The following is a 19,403-nucleotide window of genomic DNA, read 5'->3' on the forward strand; positions in this document are numbered from 1 at the left end:
GATGAGAACAATGTTAGCCGGGAGGCAGAGGCAGGTGGATTTCAGTGAGTTTGAAGCCAGCCTGGTTTACAAAGTGAGTTCCAGGACAGCCAGGGCTGTTAACACAGAGAAATCCAGTAGTAGTAGTAGGAGTAGTAGTAGAAGAAGGAGGAGGAGGAGGAGGACGAGGACGAGGAGGACGAGGAGGAGGAGGAGGAGGAGGAGGAGGAGGAGGAGGAGGAGGAGGAGAAGAAGAAGAAGAAGAAGAAGAAGAAGAAGAAGAAGAAGAAGAAGAAGAAGAAGAAGGACGACGATGACAAGTACAACAACATTATAGATATAGAAAAGGGTGGAAGTTGAACACCAAGGTGAAGAATGGGTAAAGAACATCTCAGTTTTCAAGGCAGGTTACTCAGCTTCAGCACTATTGGTATTCTGGACCACCATTCTTAGAGGTGGGGACTGCTACGCACAATGCAGAACACCAGCAACTTCCTTGTCTCTACCCTTACAAGTAATAATATCCGCCTCTTCCATCTACCACCACTGTGAAAATCAACAATTTCCCCAGGTATTGGCCAATGTTACTATGGAAATCTGAAGATGACAGTAAAATATCAGCTGGCTGAGAGTAACTGCTTTATAGGAAATATACTTGACATTTAAGGTGACATAACTTAGGAAACCTAGAATAAAACTACTGATTTGTAAAAATTGTAGAGGAACATAGTGAGATCCAAATAACAAAGGCTTATCACTAAGTTGTACAGAAAGAGGAGTGCAGGACTTTGAGGAGGAAATCCAGTCCCATTTATAGTCTGGAGCAGGACACCCACTTAGAGACAATACAGATGTGACAACACAGATCAATGAAGTTGCTATGATTACTAAATAAAAGTGTATGTAAAATGCTTTGCAAGTTATACATTTTCATAAAACATGAACATCTATTATTGAATTATAGACTGATGTGAAAACTAAAAAATATGGATGCCTTAAAAATGAAATATTAGAAGGGCAATTATTCTAATTTTAAAAGCTTACAGAATTTTTTTATTTTTAATTATGTGTATGTGTGGGTGCCATATGTGTGGAGTCCAGAGGAACATGTCAGATCCTCTGGAGCTAGAGTTATAGGCCATTGTTATCTGCCCAAAAATGGGTGCTAAGAATTGAACTATGGTCCCCTGGAAGAGTCCCAAGCCCTCTTAACGACAGCCTTTCCAGCCCTTCAAAAATTAAAACATTTTAAAGCTCCAGTTGTTTCAATAAAATATTTCTCTGCAATGTAATATAAATAATGATATCACAGACCTAAAAAGAACACATGTAAACATCAAATATTTAATGACATTGGAAAAAAAGCAGTTCTTCAAATTAGTAATAAAAATATAGCTAATAGCAAGAGTGGAGTCATGTCAACAGGTAAGTCTATAATGAGAGCAGTGGAATTTAAAGAGTTAACAATGTTTTTCTAAAAAGACAGAAAAAAATGTAAGAGTGGAAATAATTCCTGAATTCTTGCAATTAATTTGGTATAGTTAATATTTGTGTTTTCTACTTTACAACTGTAAAAATTTTGGGTTTAAGTTCATAAAAACAAATTATTAATAAATTATTTTCTTTTTTTGGTTTTTCGAGACAGGGTTTCTCTGTATAGCTTTGGAGTCTATCCTGGCACTCACTCTGTAGACCAGGCTGGCCTCAAACCCACAGAGATTTGCCTGCCTCTGCCTCCCAAGTGCTGTGATTAAAGGTGCACTCCACCAACACCCAACCAAATTATTAATAAATTCTTAAGCTGTTGCTGGAGTTTTCTTTCCCACCAGGTCCCACAACTGCTTTAGCCCCAAATAAGCACACAAAGACATATATTAATTTATAAAACTGATGAACAATGGCTAGGGCTTCCTATTGGCTAGTTTTGTCTTAATTATTAACACATTTCTATAAATCTAAGTATTTCCACATGAACTTGTCTTACTGGAGAAGGGTCCAGACCTGTTACTCCTTCCTTAGTTACATGGCATATCCTCGTGGTCTCTCTCTGCCTACCTTTCCCAGAATTATCCTATCTCCTAGTCCTGCCTATCTTCCTGCCTCTATTGGCCAGTGTTTTATTCATCAACTAATAAGAGAAACATATATACAGAATGACATCCCCCATCATTATGCTGTCAGAACTGCATTAAAGTTTTCTTCCATAAACACATTTTAATTATAGGTACAAATTTTTGCCTGCTTGAATACAATTAAAGATTGAAAACAGGTGAGTTACAACACCTAACTCAGTATACAAAGAATTCACGTAAACAAGGAATCTCAATGATATTTTAGCTATATTTCATGCCAATTACTACAAAAAAGTTCACTAGAATTCATGAAATACAATTCAAGAAAATCATTTATTGAAGTAAAACAAAAACCATTTTTAAATTAATTTTTATTTAAATTAAAAACAATCTTACCAATCCTAGTTCCCTCTTCCTCCTGTCCTGCCCCCTCACCAATCCCCATCCCATCCCCCATCCACTCCTCAGAGAGGGCGAGGCCTCTCATGGGGGATCATCAAAGTCTATCACATCATGTGGGGCAGGACCTAGGCCCTCCCTGTGTATCCCTCCATAGGGAATGGCTTGCAAAGCTCACTCATGCACTAGGGATAAATACTGGTTCCACTGATCGAAGCTCCATAGACTTCCCAGGTCCCCCAACTGACACCCACGTTCAGGACTGATCTCCAAAATATACAAAGAACTCAAGAAGCTAGTCACCAAAATGCCAAATAATCCAATTAAAAAGTGGGGTACAGATCTAAATAGATAATTCTCAATAGAGGAATCTAAAGTGGCTGAAAGACACTTAAAATCAATCAAAAGAGATGAAGAAGGGCACTTCATATTCATCAAAGGAAAAATACATCAAGACGAAGTCTCGATTTTAAATATCTACGCCCCAAATACAAAGGCACCTACATTCGTGAAAGAAACATTACTAAAGCTCAAAATGCACATAAAATCTCACACACTAATAGTAGGAGACTTCAACACTCCGCTCTCACCGCTAGATAGGACCTCCAGACAGAAACTTAACAAAGAAACAAAAGAATTAATAGAAGTTATGACCCAACTGGGTTTAACAGACATCTATAGAACATTCCACCCAAATACAAAGGGATATACCTTCTTCTCGGCACCACATGGAACCTTCTCTAAAATTGACCACATAATAGGAAACATAGCAAATCTCCACAGATACAAAAAATTGGAATAACCCCTGCATCTTATCAGACCACCATGCATTAACATTAGAATTCAACAATAACACAAATTGCAGAAACCCTGCAAACTCATGGAGATTGAACAATGCACAATTGCACCATCCCTGGGTAAAGGAACAAATAAAAAAAGAAATTAAAGACTTCCTCGATTTCAATGAGAATGAAGACACAACATACACAAACTTATGGGACACTTTGAAAGCAGTGCTGAGAGGAAAGTTTATAGCACTAAGTGCCCACATGAAAAAACTGGAGAACAGTCATACTAGAGAATTAATAGCACAGCTGAATGTTCTAGAACAAAAAGAAGCAAACTCCCCAGGAGGAGCAGACGCCAGGAAATAATCAAATTGAGGGCTGAAATCAATCAAGTAGAAACCAGGAAAACATTGAGAAGAATCAATGAAACAAAGAGTTGGTTCTTTGAGAAAATCAACAAAATAGACAAACCTCTGTCCAAACTAACCAAAAGACAGAGAGAGAACATGCTAATTAACAAAATCAGGGATGAGAAAGGGGACATAACAACGGACTCTGAGGAAATCAAGAGAATCATCAGGGCATACTTTGAAAATCTGTACTCCACAAAATTTGAAAATTTAAAGGAAATGGACAATTTCCTGGATAGATATCACTTGCCAAAACTAAATCAAGAACAGATAAATAATCTAAACAGACCTATAACCCCTAATGAAATAGAAGCAGTCATCAAAAGTCTCCCAAACAAAAAAAGCCCAGGCCCAGATGGCTTCAGTGCAGAATTCTACCAGAAATTCAAAGAAGAGCTCATTCCAATACTCGTCAAAGTATTCCACACTATAGAAGCAGGAGGCTCACTGCCAAACTCTTTCTACGAGGCTACAATTACCTTGATACCCAAGCCACACAAAGACACAACTAAGAAAGAGAACTATAGACCAATTTCCCTCATGAACATTGATGCAAAAATACTCAATAAAATACTTGCAAACCGGATTCAAAAACACATCAGAAAAATCATCCACCATGATCAAGTAGGCTTCATTCCAGGAATGCAGGGATGGTTCAACATTAGAAAATCTATCAATGTAATCCACCATATTAACAATCTGCGAAAGAAAAACCACATGATCATCTCACTAGATGCTGAAAAAGCCTTTGACAAAATCCAGCACCCCTTCATGATAAAGGTCCTAGAGAGATCAGGGATAACAGGAACGTACCTGAATATAATAAAAGCAATATACAGTAAACCAACAGCTAACATCAAACTAAATGGAGAGAAACTCAAAGCAATTCCTCTAAAATCAGGAACAAGACAAGGCTGTCCACTCTCTCCATATCTCTTCAATATTGTACTTGAAGTTCTAGCTACAGCAATAAGACAACAAAAGGAGATAAAGGGGATACAAATAGGAAAAGAAGAAGTCAAACTTTCATTATTTGCAGATGATATGATAGTTTACATAAGTGACCCAAAAAACTCCGCAAGGTTACTCCTAGAGCTGATAAACACCTTCAGCAATGTGGCAGGATACAAGGTAAACTCAAAAAAATCAGTGGCCCTATTATATACAGATGATGAAGTGACTGAGAAAGAAATCAGAGAAACATCACCTTTTACAATAGCCAAAAACAGCATCAAATATCTGGGGATAATGTTAACCAAGGAAGTGAAAGACCTGTATATCAAGAACTTTGTGTCTTTGAAGAAAGAAATCAAAGAAGATACCAGAAAATGGAAAGATCTCCCATGCTCTTGGATTGGTAGGATCAACATAATAAAAATGGCAATCTTGCCAAAAGCAGTCTATAGATTCAATGCAATCCCTATCAAAATTCCATCACAATTCTTCAAGGACCTGGAAAGAACATTAATCAACTTTATATGGAAAAACAAAAGGCCCAGGATAGCCAAAACATCCCTATACAATAAAGGAACTTCAGGAGGCATCACCATACCTGACTTCAAGCTCTATTATAGAGCTATAGTCCTGAAAACAGCTTGGTATTGGCACAAAAATAGGCAGGTAGACCAATGGAACCGAATCGAAAGCCCTAATTTTAACCCACACACCTATGAACACCTGATTTTTGACAAAGAAGCTAAAACTGTACAGTGGAAAAAAGAAAGCATCTTCAACAAATGGTGCTGGCATAACTGGGTAGTGGTATGCAGAAGACTGCAGATAGATCCATGTTTATCGCCTTGTACAAAACTTAAGTCCAAATGGATCAAAGATCTCAACATACATCCAGCCACACTGAAACTTTTAGAAGAGAAAGTGGGAGATACTCTTCAACGAGTTGGTACAGGAGACTACTTCCTAAACATAACACCAGTGGCACAGGCACTGAGATCAACAATTAACAAAGGGGACCTTCTGAAACTAAAAAGCTTCTGTAAGGCAAAGGACACAATCAAAAAGACAAAAAGGCAGGCCACAGAATGGGAAAAGATATTCACTAACCCTACATCTGACAGAGGGCTAATTTCCAAAATTTACAAAGAACTCAAGAAACAAGTCTCCAAAACACCAAAGGATCCACTTGAAAGGTGGGGTACAGAGCTAAATAGAGAATTCTCAGTAGAGGAGGCTAAAATGGCCAAGAGACACTTCTTCTACTTTTAAAACACAATTTTGGCAAAGGTGTTCATTCAGTGATGGCCTCTAATTTTAAGAAGACACACATGACATCCAGTGGCCAGAGAAAAAGAATGAGTCCTAAGCCTGAACTGACTGAAAAACAGAAACAGGAAATCTGAGAAGCTTTTGATCTCTTTGATGCTGATGGAACTGGAACTATAGACATTAAGGAACTCAAGGTTGCAATGAGGGCCCTGGGCTTTGAACCCAAGAAAGAAGAAATCAAGAAGATGATAAGTGAAATTGATAAGGAAGGAACAGGAAAAATGAAATTTTGTGACTTTTTGACAGTGATGACTCAAAAAATGTCTGAGAAAGACACCAAAGAAGAAATCCTGAAAGCTTCCAAGCTTTTTGATGATGATGAAACTAGAAAAAAAATCATTAAAAAATCTGAAGCATGTGGCCAAGGAGTTGGGCAAGAACTTGACTGATGAAGAGCTGCAGGAAATGACTGATGAAGCTGATGGAGATAGAGGTCAATGAGCAAGGGTTCCTGTGCATCATGAAGAGACCAGTCTCTATTAACATCAGTGCTTCTTTTCCTACTTCAAGCACATGTGACTAGACTTAGTGCCTGCCATTTTGTGAACTATGGCTTTTGAGAACCCCCCTCTCCCAATCTCTGGGGTAACTAGCCATGACTTGAATCTATTTTTGACTTTTGGAAGTTTCTTTGATATTAAGTTCTTTGTACATGTACCTGCTGACTAGTTCAACAGCACAGAACAAGAGCACAGAGTGGGGAAAGGGTCTGAGGGTGCGACTGTGGCCACTCTGCTTCCCATTATTTCACGTTGCTCACGCATGCTCACACAGCTGCAAACACACAGTGGCTTCTTAGATGTCTACGTAGCCATGTCACCATAAGCAGTGCTTGTTCTAAAATTGTTTGTTTTTAGTTGACACTAGAGTGCAGTTTTTTCCTCTCATAAAACCCAATGAATGCTTGTTATGACATTTAGATATGTGTTAATGCATTTGTTTTGTTTTAAAAATAAAACTTTTCTTAATTAAAAAAATAAAAATAAAACACACTTTGTATTTTCTGGCTTCTATGTGTGTTCACACGGTTTCTTTCACTGGTCAGAATCTCAGCACAGCCTCAGATGTCTCTGTGAAACATTCCCAATTCTCTGATAAACAGAAGTGAATACTTGCCGCACCCCCAACCCTTCCCAGGATTTTGACTGTGTTTGTCTTTTGTACTTGTACCATGGCTATTTTTCTAAAGGAAACATCTTAGTTGCAAGGACTGTGTTTTGGTCATCTCTCCCCCATTGCATACTGCTGTGGCTCTGTACATTTCTAGATAAAACTGCTGAGGGCAAAGAGGACATTTTTATTTACATCTCAAAATATAAGGTTTCTAGCCTATATATCTACTTTCACTCTAACAGCTCTCCTCACCCTGCAGCTCTGTCAACAAAACACACTATACGCAGAGGCATGAACATACTGTATGTTAGGGTAACTGGCATTTTCTTATAGTGCCTTTTAACTCAGTGCTATTGAAGGTACTTATTAACGTTTCTATCACTGGTCCTGGATAACTCAGCAACAAAGCTCCTTGTCCTATCATCTCATCAAGGTTATCCAAAGAAAACATCGCTGGAAGTAATAGCTCTCTATTGCTGAAATGTAAAATGGAGAAACTAAAATCCTAGTTTTTGCCTGGGAATCAAGATTCACTAGACTCAGTACAGGATAAGTGAAGTTTATTCAGGGAGAATGCACTTACACCAGAGGTGGGTGGCCACTGCAAGTTCCAGCTCCAAGGATCCACCCAGGCTGTTCTCTGTGACCCAACAGGAAGCAAGATATAATCTTGCCCTCCGTCAGGTCCACACCTGTGACCACCCAAAACGGGCATGGTCAGTGCTACAGATGTGGGCGGGGTGGAGAATGAGCTCATACAGAGAAAAGGTTGGAGGAAGTTTGAAGAGGCAGAAACACAAGGATAGTTAAGGTCAAGGGGTAAAGGCCCAGGACACTTGCTGCCTTTACAAGCAGGAGCAACCCTGAAATGAAGATGCTCAGTTTGAACACCAGGATGTTGCTCCTTTTGTCTTTTACTAAGGATTTATAACAGAAGCAAAGTAAATGAACAATATAATGAACTTCCGTGTACTTCTCATAGTTCCAACAATTCATAACTAATCATTTTATACTAATTACTATTATTTTACTAAATTTGAGAGAAAACTTATGTACCATATAATCCAATCACTTAAAGAATATAATTGGGGAGTCCCAGCCTACAATCCCATGGCCAGAGAGTCTGGGAAACAGAACCTTCATTCAGTGGCTGATGGAAGCAGAGGCAGACTCCCATGGCTAAGCACTGAGCTGAACTCAAGAAATCCAGTAACAGAGAGGGGAGGACTGATGACCAAAGGAGTTAAGACTGGGCTGGTTTAAGCCCCAGAAACAGCTGACCTGACAAGGGTTAGCTCTTGAATCCCAGACTGATGCCTGGGAATCCAGCATGGGACTGATCAAGACCCCCTGAATGTGGGTGTCAGTGAGGAGGCCTAGGTAATCTATTGAGCCTTGGGTAGTAGATCAGTATTTATCCCGGGTATACAAATGGACTTTGGGCTCCCATCCAACAATGAGAGATGCACTCTCACCCTGGACTCTTGGGGGAGGGTCTAGGCCCTGCCCTAGATGAAATGACAGACTATGGACACCCCATGGAGGGCCTCACCCTCCCTGGGGAAATGAGGGGAGATTGGGGTCTTGGTGGAAGAGCGCGGGAGGAGAGGAGGGAAAGGGAGAGGGACCTGGAATTGACATGTGAAGCAACCTTGTTTCTAATTTAAATTTAAAAATAAAAAAGAAAATATAATTTAACGGTCCTCACAATATTTAGTTCTGTAACCACTGTTGTAAATCAGTTTTGGAACATTTTTAATAATCTCCAAAACAAACCATGTACTCACCTACATATATCATTTTCCCTGGTAAATCTGCACTTTTCTCTCTGGGGGTAGCCTTAATCTATACATTTAATATGAGTAGACTAATATAGTGACTACTTCTATTTAGTAGATTTTTTGAGGTTTATACATGTAGCATATCAGAAGTTTATTGTTCTCTATTGCCAAGCAATATTTAATTGAAAGTATATACAATATCTGTGCATACCTTGGTGGCTGGGCAATTGGGCTATTGCCAGATTTTTAGTATTATAAAGACACTGTTATGGAAACTTACATACACATTTCTGAGAGGGTCCATGTTTCTATAGACACAGGAGCATACAGTGTCAGTTGCTATTTGGAACTCCTTTTAAGAAGATGCAGACTGTTTTTCAAGGGGATGTGACACTTTTTATTCTCATATTGTTTACATATCACATTGGGTTATACACAGTTCATTATGTAAAGTAAAGCTTTAAAGTTAAAGCTAAGTACACCCAGAGGCAACTTCAGGCTAACACAAAACCTGTGAGATGGACTCATGTTGCTACATATAGCAATATTCAGTTCACCATTTACTTATTGCTGTTCGGAGTACACCTAGGACCTTGCATATCTTAGGCAAGTTCTCTACCACTGAAATATATACCCACTTTCTTTTTACTGTTTTGTTTTGAAACAGTATTTCATCACTAAGTTGCCCAGGCTAGCCTTGAACTCATTTTGCAGATAAGCTTGTTTTATAATATTATTTATTATGGGATTTGTGTTCTTTGTGTTAAAATTTTGTCTGCTAAGAAATGCTAACAAGGGGGTGGAGAGATGGTTCAGAGGTTAAAAGCACTGGCTGCACTGGCTACTCTTCGAGAGGACCAGAGTTCGATTCCCAGCACCCACAAGGCAGCTCACAACTGTCTGTAACTCCAGTTACAGGGGATCTGGCACCCTCACACAGATATACATGTAGACAAAATACCAACGCACACAAAATAAGAATAGATCATTAAAAAAAGAAATGCTAGCAAGAGTGGCAGGTAAGATAGTAGATGGACAAAAACCCTGATGTCAAAATTGTAGTGCAGTTGCCTCTGTGCAATTTGAGATGGGTATGAGATATGACTTGAGATAGAGAGCAGGCTATGCTCATAGCTTTTATAAATGTTAAAGCCCAAGATCCACACCATCACATTGTCCACTGAATATGAACTCAGTCCCCTGAGTAGCTGGAATTATAGCACTGTTGTCAGCAAGATACACTCAATATATTTTTATTGCTGAATAGTATTCCGCTGTATATATCTTAGTGTACTTATCTACTATAATATTAAGGGCACTTGAGTTTTTTCTAGTGTTGTAATTCTGGAAATAGAACCTAGAGACATGAATGTGAGGCAATGAAAGTACCACAGATATAGCCCAGCCTTGTTTGTCATTATTATAAAGCAGTTGCTACAATAAATCTTATGCAAAACTTTTGGGGGCAAATATAATTATTTTCATGCCATATGTACCTGAGAATAGAACAGCTAACTTGTAGGATATTTAGTAGCAAAAGTTTTGTATAATTGCAACAATTTACATTCTTACCAATAATGTTCAAAGGAATTTTTCATTCCAAAACTTTATCTATAATTGGTTGTTAGTCCTTTTAATTGTAGCCCTTCTACCAGGTAAGTAGTACAATTTTCTTGTGGTTTTAATTTGCACTTTTCTAATGACTAAAGACATTAAACATTTTTTTCATATGCAGACTGGTAAAGTGGATAGCTTATTTTTTCAAATTACTATTCTTTGGCATACTTAAAATAGTGCTGGTAATTTTTCCTTGAAAGTGACTTACAGGAGTGATAAAATACTGGTATCAACCTGCTAAGCATTGTGAATGTACTGCCCCATCCTGTGGCTTTTATTTATTTTATTTTTTATGATATATATTTACTTATTTTATTTTATGCATATGGGTGTTTTGTTTGCAAGCAAGTATGTGCAGCAGCACATGCGTTCCCGGTACATGAGGGGCCACATAAAGGGCAAAAGATCCCCTGGAATTATACCTAAAGACAGCAATTAGCTGCCACTTGGTTCTGGGAATTGAAACCAGGTGCTCTCCAGAACTGTGGCTTAGTTTCTTAAGAGCAATAAGACAATGTAAGGAGATCAGGGTAAATATGAAAGGAAGAAGTCAAAGTATCTTTATTTGCAGATGATAGGACCTTATATATAAATCACCCTAGGAATTTCACAAAGAAACTTCTACAGCTGATAAGCACTTTCAGTAAAGTAATAGGATACAAAATTAACACACAAAACTCAGTAGCATTCTTTTATACAAATAACATATGGACTGACAAGTAAATCAGGGAAACACTGCCTTTCACAATAGCCTCAATTACATATTTATATACATATGCATATATGTATGTGTGTGCAACTAACCAAGCAAGGTAAATACTTGCATAATAAAAACTTTAAGACATGAGACAAAGACTCTCCCAAGATGCCATTGAGTTAGTTTTATGTTGGTCATTTACTGGGCATGGGCCTGCCCTTGAGAGTGATTGTATCTCCAGTGAGACTCAGCTGGAAAGAGCTAATTTTCCATTTGCCAGAGGTTGGTTTCTGGGTTAGGGCTGGGAGCTTGTGTCTACTTCTCTCCTTCTCTCACGGCTGGGACCCCTATCTGGCATAGACCTGTGCAGTTCTGGTGCATGCTGCCAGAATCTCTGAGTTCATATGTGCATTGGTCCTGCTGTATTTAGGCTTTTTATTTCCTTGGTGTCCTCCACAGCCTCTGGCTCTTACAATCTTTCTGTCTCCTCTTCCATAGGTTCCTTGAACCCTGAGGGGAGGGATTTAACAGAGACATTCCATTTAGGATTGAGTGTTCCAAGGTCTCCCATGTTCTGTACATTGTTCAGCTGTGGGTCCCTGTATTTGTTCCCATCTTCTTCTAGAGAAAGCTTCTCTGATGATGGCTGAGCAAACACTGACTTATGAGTATAGCAGAATGACATTAGGAGTCATTTTATGGCTATGTTCCTTTTGCAGAACAGTAGTATTTGGCTTTCCTCTAGGTCCCTGAACTATTTGGTCTCAATTTCTTGGCCAGGGCATTTTTTTTAACCTTACATGTCATATGTATAATATGACTGTATATTATAGACTTCAGTTTTATGTTTTTTATGGGATTCCTGTGTGTATGAACATGTTCACCTCTGCATCTTTATGTGTTTCTCATGCTTTTTGTCTTGTTTTCTTTGTTTTGTTCTGTCTTATTCCTCTCTGTTCTTGTTTTACCTATTTTGTTTTATTATTATTTTTAGATGCCTATTTTCTAACATGAGACAGGAAGGGTGTGGGTTTGGATGGGAGGGGGAGGTAGGGAGGATCTTGGAGGAATCATGGGATAGGAAACTATAATCAGAATATACTGTATGAAAAATTCTATTTTCAATAAAAGCAAAAATACTTTAAGAGATTGAAGAAAATGATAATCTGGAGATAGGTAGACCCCACCCCCATGATCATGTATTTGAGAGAATATAATAAAAATGGCTAAACTACCAAAAGCAATCACAGATTCCGTGCAATCTCCATCAAAATTCTGATACAATTTTTCAAAGAAATTGAAAGGACACTTTTCAGCTTCATATAGAAACATAAAAAACTTAAAATACCTTAAAAATATCCTAAATAAAAGAATTGCTGGAGGTATCACCACTGGTCTTAGACACTAATTCTATTGCTGTGATGAGACTCTACGAACAAGGCAACTTTTTTCTATTGTTTTTGTTTATTTTAATTAAAATTTTCATTTATTTACATATTAACCAGTTTCCCCTCCCTCTTCTCCTCCCATTCCCTCCCCTCACCCACCCTTCCTCTGTTCTGAAAAGGGCAGGTCTCACGTGGGAATCAACAAAGCATGGTATATCAAGTTGTGACAAGACCAAGCTCCCCCCCAACCCCCCAGCATCAAGGCTTGATGAGGCATCCCTGAACTGGGGAATAGGCTATCAAAAGCTAGCTCAAGTGCCAGGAACAGGTTCTGATCTCACTGCTAGGGGTCCCACAAACAGACTAGGCTACACAACTGTCACCCACATGCAGAAGGCCTAGGTCTATTCCATGCAGGCTCCCTAGCTGTCCATTCAGAGTTCGTGAGCTCCCACCAGCTCAGGTTAGATAATTCTGTGGTTTCCCTTGCCATGACCTTGACACCCCTTCTTCATATAATCCCTCCACCCTCTCTTCAACAGGACTCGCAAACCTCAGCCCAGTGCTTGGCTGGTGATCTCTGTATCTGCTTCCATCATTTACTGGATGAAATCTCTCTGAAGACAATTAGGGTGGTCACTAATCTGATTACAGGAGAAGGCCAGTTCAGGTACCCTCTTCACTATTGCTAGGAGTCTTAACTGGGGTCATCCTTGTGTATTCCTGGGAGTTTCCCTGGCACCAGGTTTCTCCCTAGCCCTCCAATACCCCCTCTCTGTCTTTCATTACTCTCCCCCTTCATCCTGCCACCAACCTGATCCTTCATGTTCCCATCCCCCACCCCAGTTTATCCATGAGATCTCATCTATTTCCCCTTTCCAGGGGAATCCATACTTACCTCTTTAGGACTGTTACCTAGCTTCTCTGGAGCTCTGGATTATCCTTTACTTCACACCTAATATACACTTATGAGCGAGTACATATCATGCTTGTCTTTCTGGGTCTGTGTTACCAACTCAGGATGATTTTTTTCTAGCTCCATCCATTTGCCATTTTTTTTCTTTTACTGCTGAGTAATACTCCACTGTGTAAATGCAGCACCTTTTCTTTATCCATTGTTCAGTTCAGGGGCATCTAGGTTGTTTCCAGGTTCTGGCTATTACAAATAATGTTGGTGGGAACATAGTGTCCTTGAGGTGTGGATGTGCCTCCTTTGGTTATATGCCCAATATTGGTATAGCTGGATCTTGAGGTAGATTGATTTCTACTTTTCTGAGGAACCACCATACTGATTTCCAAAGTGGATATCATATACAAGTTTGCACTCCCACTTAGCAGTGGAAAAGTATTTCCCTTATTCCACATCCTTTCCAACATTGGCTGTCATCTGTATTTTTGATCTGACAGGTATAAGATGGAATCTCAGAGTCATTTTGTTTGGCATTTCCCTTATGGCTAAGGTGTTGAACAATTCTAAGTGCATCTCAGCCATATGCGATTCCTCTGTTGAGAATTCTGTTTAAATCTTTACCCCATTTTTAAATTGAATTATTTGGTGTTTTGATATCTTGTTTCCTGAGTTCTTTATACATCTTGGAGATCAGCCCTCTGTTAGATGTGGGGTTAGTGAAGGAATTTTCCCATTCTGTAGGCTGCTGTTTTGTCTTATTGACCACATCCTTCACTTTACAGAAGCTTTTCAGTTTCAGTAAGTCCCATTTATTAATTGTTGATCTCAGTGTCTGTGCTACTAGTGTTATATTCGGGAAGTCTCCTGTGCCAATGCATTCAAGGCTACTTCCCACCAACAAACATTTAATTGGATGCTTGCTTACAGTTTCAGAGGTTTAGTCCATTATCATTTTGGTGGGGAGTATGGAGGGACACAGGCAGACATAGTGCTGGAGAAGTAGCTAAGAGTTCTACATCTAATCCACAGCCAGCAGAAAGAGAGCCATTGGGTCTGGCTTGAGCTTTTGAAACCTCAAAGCCCACCCAACCCCAGTAAGGCACTTCTTCCATCAAGGTCATGCCCATTCCAATAAGGCACATCTCCTGACCCTTCTCAAGTAGTGCAGCTCCCTGATGACTAAGCATTCAAATATATGAGCCTATGGGTGTCATTCTTATTCAAACCACCACACCATCCCTGATCTCAAATTGTACTACTGAGCTATAGTAATGTATTGGCAAAAACACAGACATAAATGGCACACAATTGAAGACCTAGATATAAATCCACACAACTATGCACAACTGATATTTTATAAAGAATACAGAAATGCACACTGGAAAGAAGACAGTATCTTCAACCAATGGTGCTGCTCAAGCTGGATGGTAGCATGTAGAAGAATGCAAATATTACCATTTATCTTCCTGCACAAAACTCAACTCCAAATGTATCAAGAACCTCAACATAAGGCAAGATACCTTGAATCTGACAAAAGAGAAAGTGGGGCATAGTCTTGAACTCAGATACTGTTAGCACAGGCACTAATAAATAATGGGATCTCATGAAACTGAAAAATCTTTTGAATAGCAAAGGATATCATCATCTGAACAAAGGGACAGGGTACAGAATGGGAAAAGATCTTTATCAACGACATATTTAACAGAGGATTAATAGCTAAAATTCCTTTATTGTTTGGTTTTTCAAGACAGGGTTTCTCTGTGTAATAGCTCTGGCTGTACTGGAACTAGCTCTGTAGACCAGGCTGGCCTCGAACTCACAGAGATCTGCCTGCCTCTACCTCCCAAGTGTTGGGATTAAAGGCATGCATGCACCACCATTGCATGGCTAAAGTACATTTTTTAAAAAACTTCAAAAAACTGGACATCAAGAAAACAAATGACCCAATTGAAAATATGGGGAACAGAACTAAAGAGAGTTCCCAAAAGGTGAAACACAAATAGCTCAGAACCACGTAAATGTTCAATATCCTTAGTCATCACAGAAATGAAAATCAAAACTACTTTGAGATTTTATCTCACACCAATCAAAATGGTCAATATCAATAAAACAAATGAAACAGCCTAGATGCCAACCAACAGATGAATGAATAAAGAAAATGTGGTACATTTACACAATGGAATATTATTTAGCTGTTAAAACAAACAAACAAAACCAAAATCATGAAATTTGCAAGTAAATGGAGAGACCTAGGAGGAAAAATCATCCTAAGTAAGGCGATCAAGAGTCATAAAAGCTAAATACGGTATGTATTTATCTTAGAAGGATGTTAACTTTTAAACTTTTAATAGTCATGCTACCATCTGAATAACTAGAGGGTAGGTATATAGTAAGGAACTACTGGGGAAGAAAGGAAGGACTTCTCAAGGAAGGGGAAATAGAATATTATAGTTAGAAATGGAAGTTGAGGAAGACTGGAATGAGAGGATTAAATGGGGAGGGAGAAAAAAGAGGTAGGTAAGGGAAAGAATACGGGAAGGGACAGCTAAATTAAAGGTCATTTGAGGGTCATATAGAAACCTACTACAGTTAAAGATTCTTTAGATATATATACATAGATGAGAGAAATCTAAATGGAGTCACCAAGAAACAGGAGACAAAGCCCCAACTAGACATCTCTTACCATCAAGTGAAACTTCCAGTGCCAAGAATGGGTTGCATCTAATCCAGTTGCTGGACAAAGGGGCCCATGGAACACCACCACTCCCACCCCTACAACCCAGGCTATTGTCAAGGCTATTGGTTGCTCTCCATAAACTGAAGGTAAAACTGTACTGAAGACAACCAACACTTACATACCTCAATGAACATGGAGAAACTGAGCTGATGCTAACTAGAGCTCTCACCCTAACTGACTAGTATTAATGGTTCTCGAAGGTATTCTGTGGACTACGAGAGGAGAATGGTAAAGACTCCTACAAACATTTCAATCTATAATGGTGACCTGCCTGCATGATACACTGGTACAAGGGTAGCAAAAATGTTGTGGAAATGGGAGTACTACTCAGTGGGGGGGGGACAATGGAATCTTGATATTGGGAATCAGTCTACCACAAGATCCAGCAATTCCGCTCTTAGGCATATACCCAAAAGATGCACATTCATACAACAAGGACATCTGTTCATCCATGTTCACAGCAGCATTATTTGTAATAGCCAGAACCTGGAAGCAACCTAGATGCCCCTCAGCCGAAGAATGGATGGAGAAAATGTGGTACATTTTTACACAATGGAATACTACTCAGAGGAAAAAAACAATAGAATATTGAAATTCCTAGGCAAATGGATGGAACTAGAAGAAACAATCCTGAGTGAGGTAACCCAGTCACAAAAAGACAAGCATGGTATGTACTCACTCATATATGGATTTTAGACATAGAGCAAAGGACTACCAGCCGACAATTCACACCTCCAGAGAAGCTAGGAAACAAGGAGGACCCTAAGAGAGACATACATGGTCCCCCAGAGAAAGAGAAAGGGACAAGATCTCCTGAGCTAATTGGGAGCATGGAGGGGAGGGGAGAGAATTAAGAGAAAGGGAAGGGGAGAAGAAGAGGGGAGAGGAAGACATCAGAGAGCAGGAAGATCGAGTCAGGGGAAGAATAGAGGAGAGCAAGAAAAGAGATTTCATAATAGAAGGAGCCATTATAGGTTTACAGAGAAATCTGGCACTAGGGAAATGTTCAGAGATCTACAAGGCTGACCCCAACTAACAATCTAGCAATAGTCGAGAGGCTACCCTTAAGTGCCCTTCTCTGATAATGACATCGATGGCTGCCTTATATGCCATCCTAGAGCCTTTATCCAGTAGCTGATGGAAGCAGAAGCAGGCACCCACAGCTAAACACTGAGTTGAACTCCTGGAATCCAGTTGCAGAGAGGGAGGAGTGATGAGCAAAGGGGTCAAGACCAGGCTGGAGAAACCCACAGAAACAGCTGACCTGAACAAGGCCGAGCTCATGGAACCCAGACTGATAGCTGGGAAACCAGCATAGGACTGTTCCAGATCTCCTGAATGTGGGTGTCAGTTAGGAGGCCTGGGCAATCTATGGGACCTCTGGTAGTGGATCAGTATTTATTCCTAGTACATGAATGGACTTTGGGAGCCCATTCCTTATGGAGGGATACACATGGGAGATATGACAGACTCTGAAGATCCCCTATGGAAGGCCTCACCTCCCTAGGGAGCAGAAAGGGGATGGGATAGGGGGTTGGTGAGGGGCAGGGAAGGAGAGGAGGGAGAGGTAACTGGGATTGACAAGTAAAACAAGCTTGTTTCTAATTTAAATAAAAAAGGGGGGATGAAAAACAATGTTGTAGAAGTAACAAATTACTATCTGAGTGGATTTAGGCCCTATCTATGAAATGGAACTCATGCTTGATATTGCTGTGGTGGCCAAGAATCTAATATTAAATAAGCCACCAACCTAGGAGAAAGCCTAGGATGTTAGCGATAAAATGACTCCAAATGACATTCTGTTACACCCATAGATCAGAGTCTCACTCAGCCAGTCTCAGAGAAACTTCCTCATATAGTAAATGGGAACTAATACAAACCTCCACACCTGGATAGGATGGATGATGTCAAGGAACAGTGTTTTGGAAGTATGAACGTAATTGGCCCCCATAATCTCATAGGGAATGGTACTCTTAGGAGATGTGGCTTTGTTGGAGTGGGTATGGCCTTGTTGGAGATAGTATCTCACTGTGGGGGTGGGCTTTGAGGTTTCTCATGCTCAGAATACCGCCCAGTGCCATAGTAGACTGCCTGTTGCCTGAAAGATATAGGACTCTCAGCTCTAGCACCATGTCTGCCTGCACGTTGCCATGTTCCCTGTTATGATAATGGAACTGTAAGTGAGCCACCCCAATGAAATGTTTTCTTTATAAGAGTTGCCCTGGTCATGGTGTCTCTTCATAACAATACAAACCTTAACTAAGACAAGTGTCTTACAAATGAAACAGGACTGACACGTGTATGAGCTCACAGAGACCGTGGTAGCACGCATAGGGGCTACATGGATCCAAAAGCAGAGTGGGCCCCAGCACTGAGATAGGGAAGTAGACATGAGCTCCTATCCCTAACCAAGAGGCTATTTTCATGAACAACTGCTAAGCAAAGACAAAATTAGTTACTTTAAGGGAGTTTTAGTATGTATACAAACTACACTTAATGGAAGCTGAATGTCCAGCAGTAGATGGCCAACACAAAATGAATTCAAAGGTATTTTTTCTCTCATGTTGCTTTGTTAGTGCCTTTTTTCCTTATCATTCCAGTCTTCTGCGTGTATATTATGGTTTCTGATTTTTGTGTTTTTATGGGTTGTGTGTGTGTGTGTGTTTCTCATGCTGTTTTTTCAAATTATTTTTGGAAGTTTTCTTTTCTTTTGTCTTTTTCATTTGCCTGTTCATTTTCTTATGAATGAGAAAAAGAAGGCATGGAGTTGGAAGGGTTGGAAGATGGGGAGGATCTTGGAGGAGATAAGGGAGGAGAAACAGTGATCAGAATACATTGTATGAGTCGTGCGGTGGTGGAGCACCTTTAATCCCAGCCCTCGGGAGGCAGAGGTAGGCTTATGAACATGTTTGTTCTTCAGAGCCCTGCTGGGGCAGATACATAGTAAGTGGTGAGTCATGTCTGCTGAGTAAAATGTACTTAGTGTGTGGAATACTACAGGACTACCCAAATGGGTCCATCTGAAAGAGCTCATTTACCAAGCATTGTATTTGCTTTGCAAGCATGCTTTCAAGCCAGTGGAGAGGTGTGTGTAGTTCCAGCTACTGTGGCAGGACTGTTTACACCCTAAGGTTTGAAGCTAGTCTAGACAACATGGCAAGACTTTTGTTTTTAAAACAAACAAAACAGTATGATTCCATTTAGAGCATTGCAAGGTGTCCTTCCAAGT

At 39.7% G+C, this 19,403-nt stretch overlaps 1 protein-coding gene and 1 pseudogene across 1 annotated transcript in view; one reads left to right on the top strand and one right to left on the bottom strand.

Moving 5' to 3' along the window:
* Nucleotides 1-19,403, bottom strand: part of LOC106020806 (centromere protein P) — a 193,318-nt gene that overhangs the window by 104,009 nt on the left and 69,906 nt on the right.
* LOC101824158 lies at nucleotides 5,861-6,843 on the top strand (annotated as a pseudogene).

The sequence above is a fragment of the Mesocricetus auratus genome, unplaced genomic scaffold (assembly GCF_017639785.1).
Source record: "Mesocricetus auratus isolate SY011 unplaced genomic scaffold, BCM_Maur_2.0 Super-Scaffold_100013, whole genome shotgun sequence".
NCBI lineage: Eukaryota > Metazoa > Chordata > Mammalia > Rodentia > Cricetidae > Mesocricetus > Mesocricetus auratus.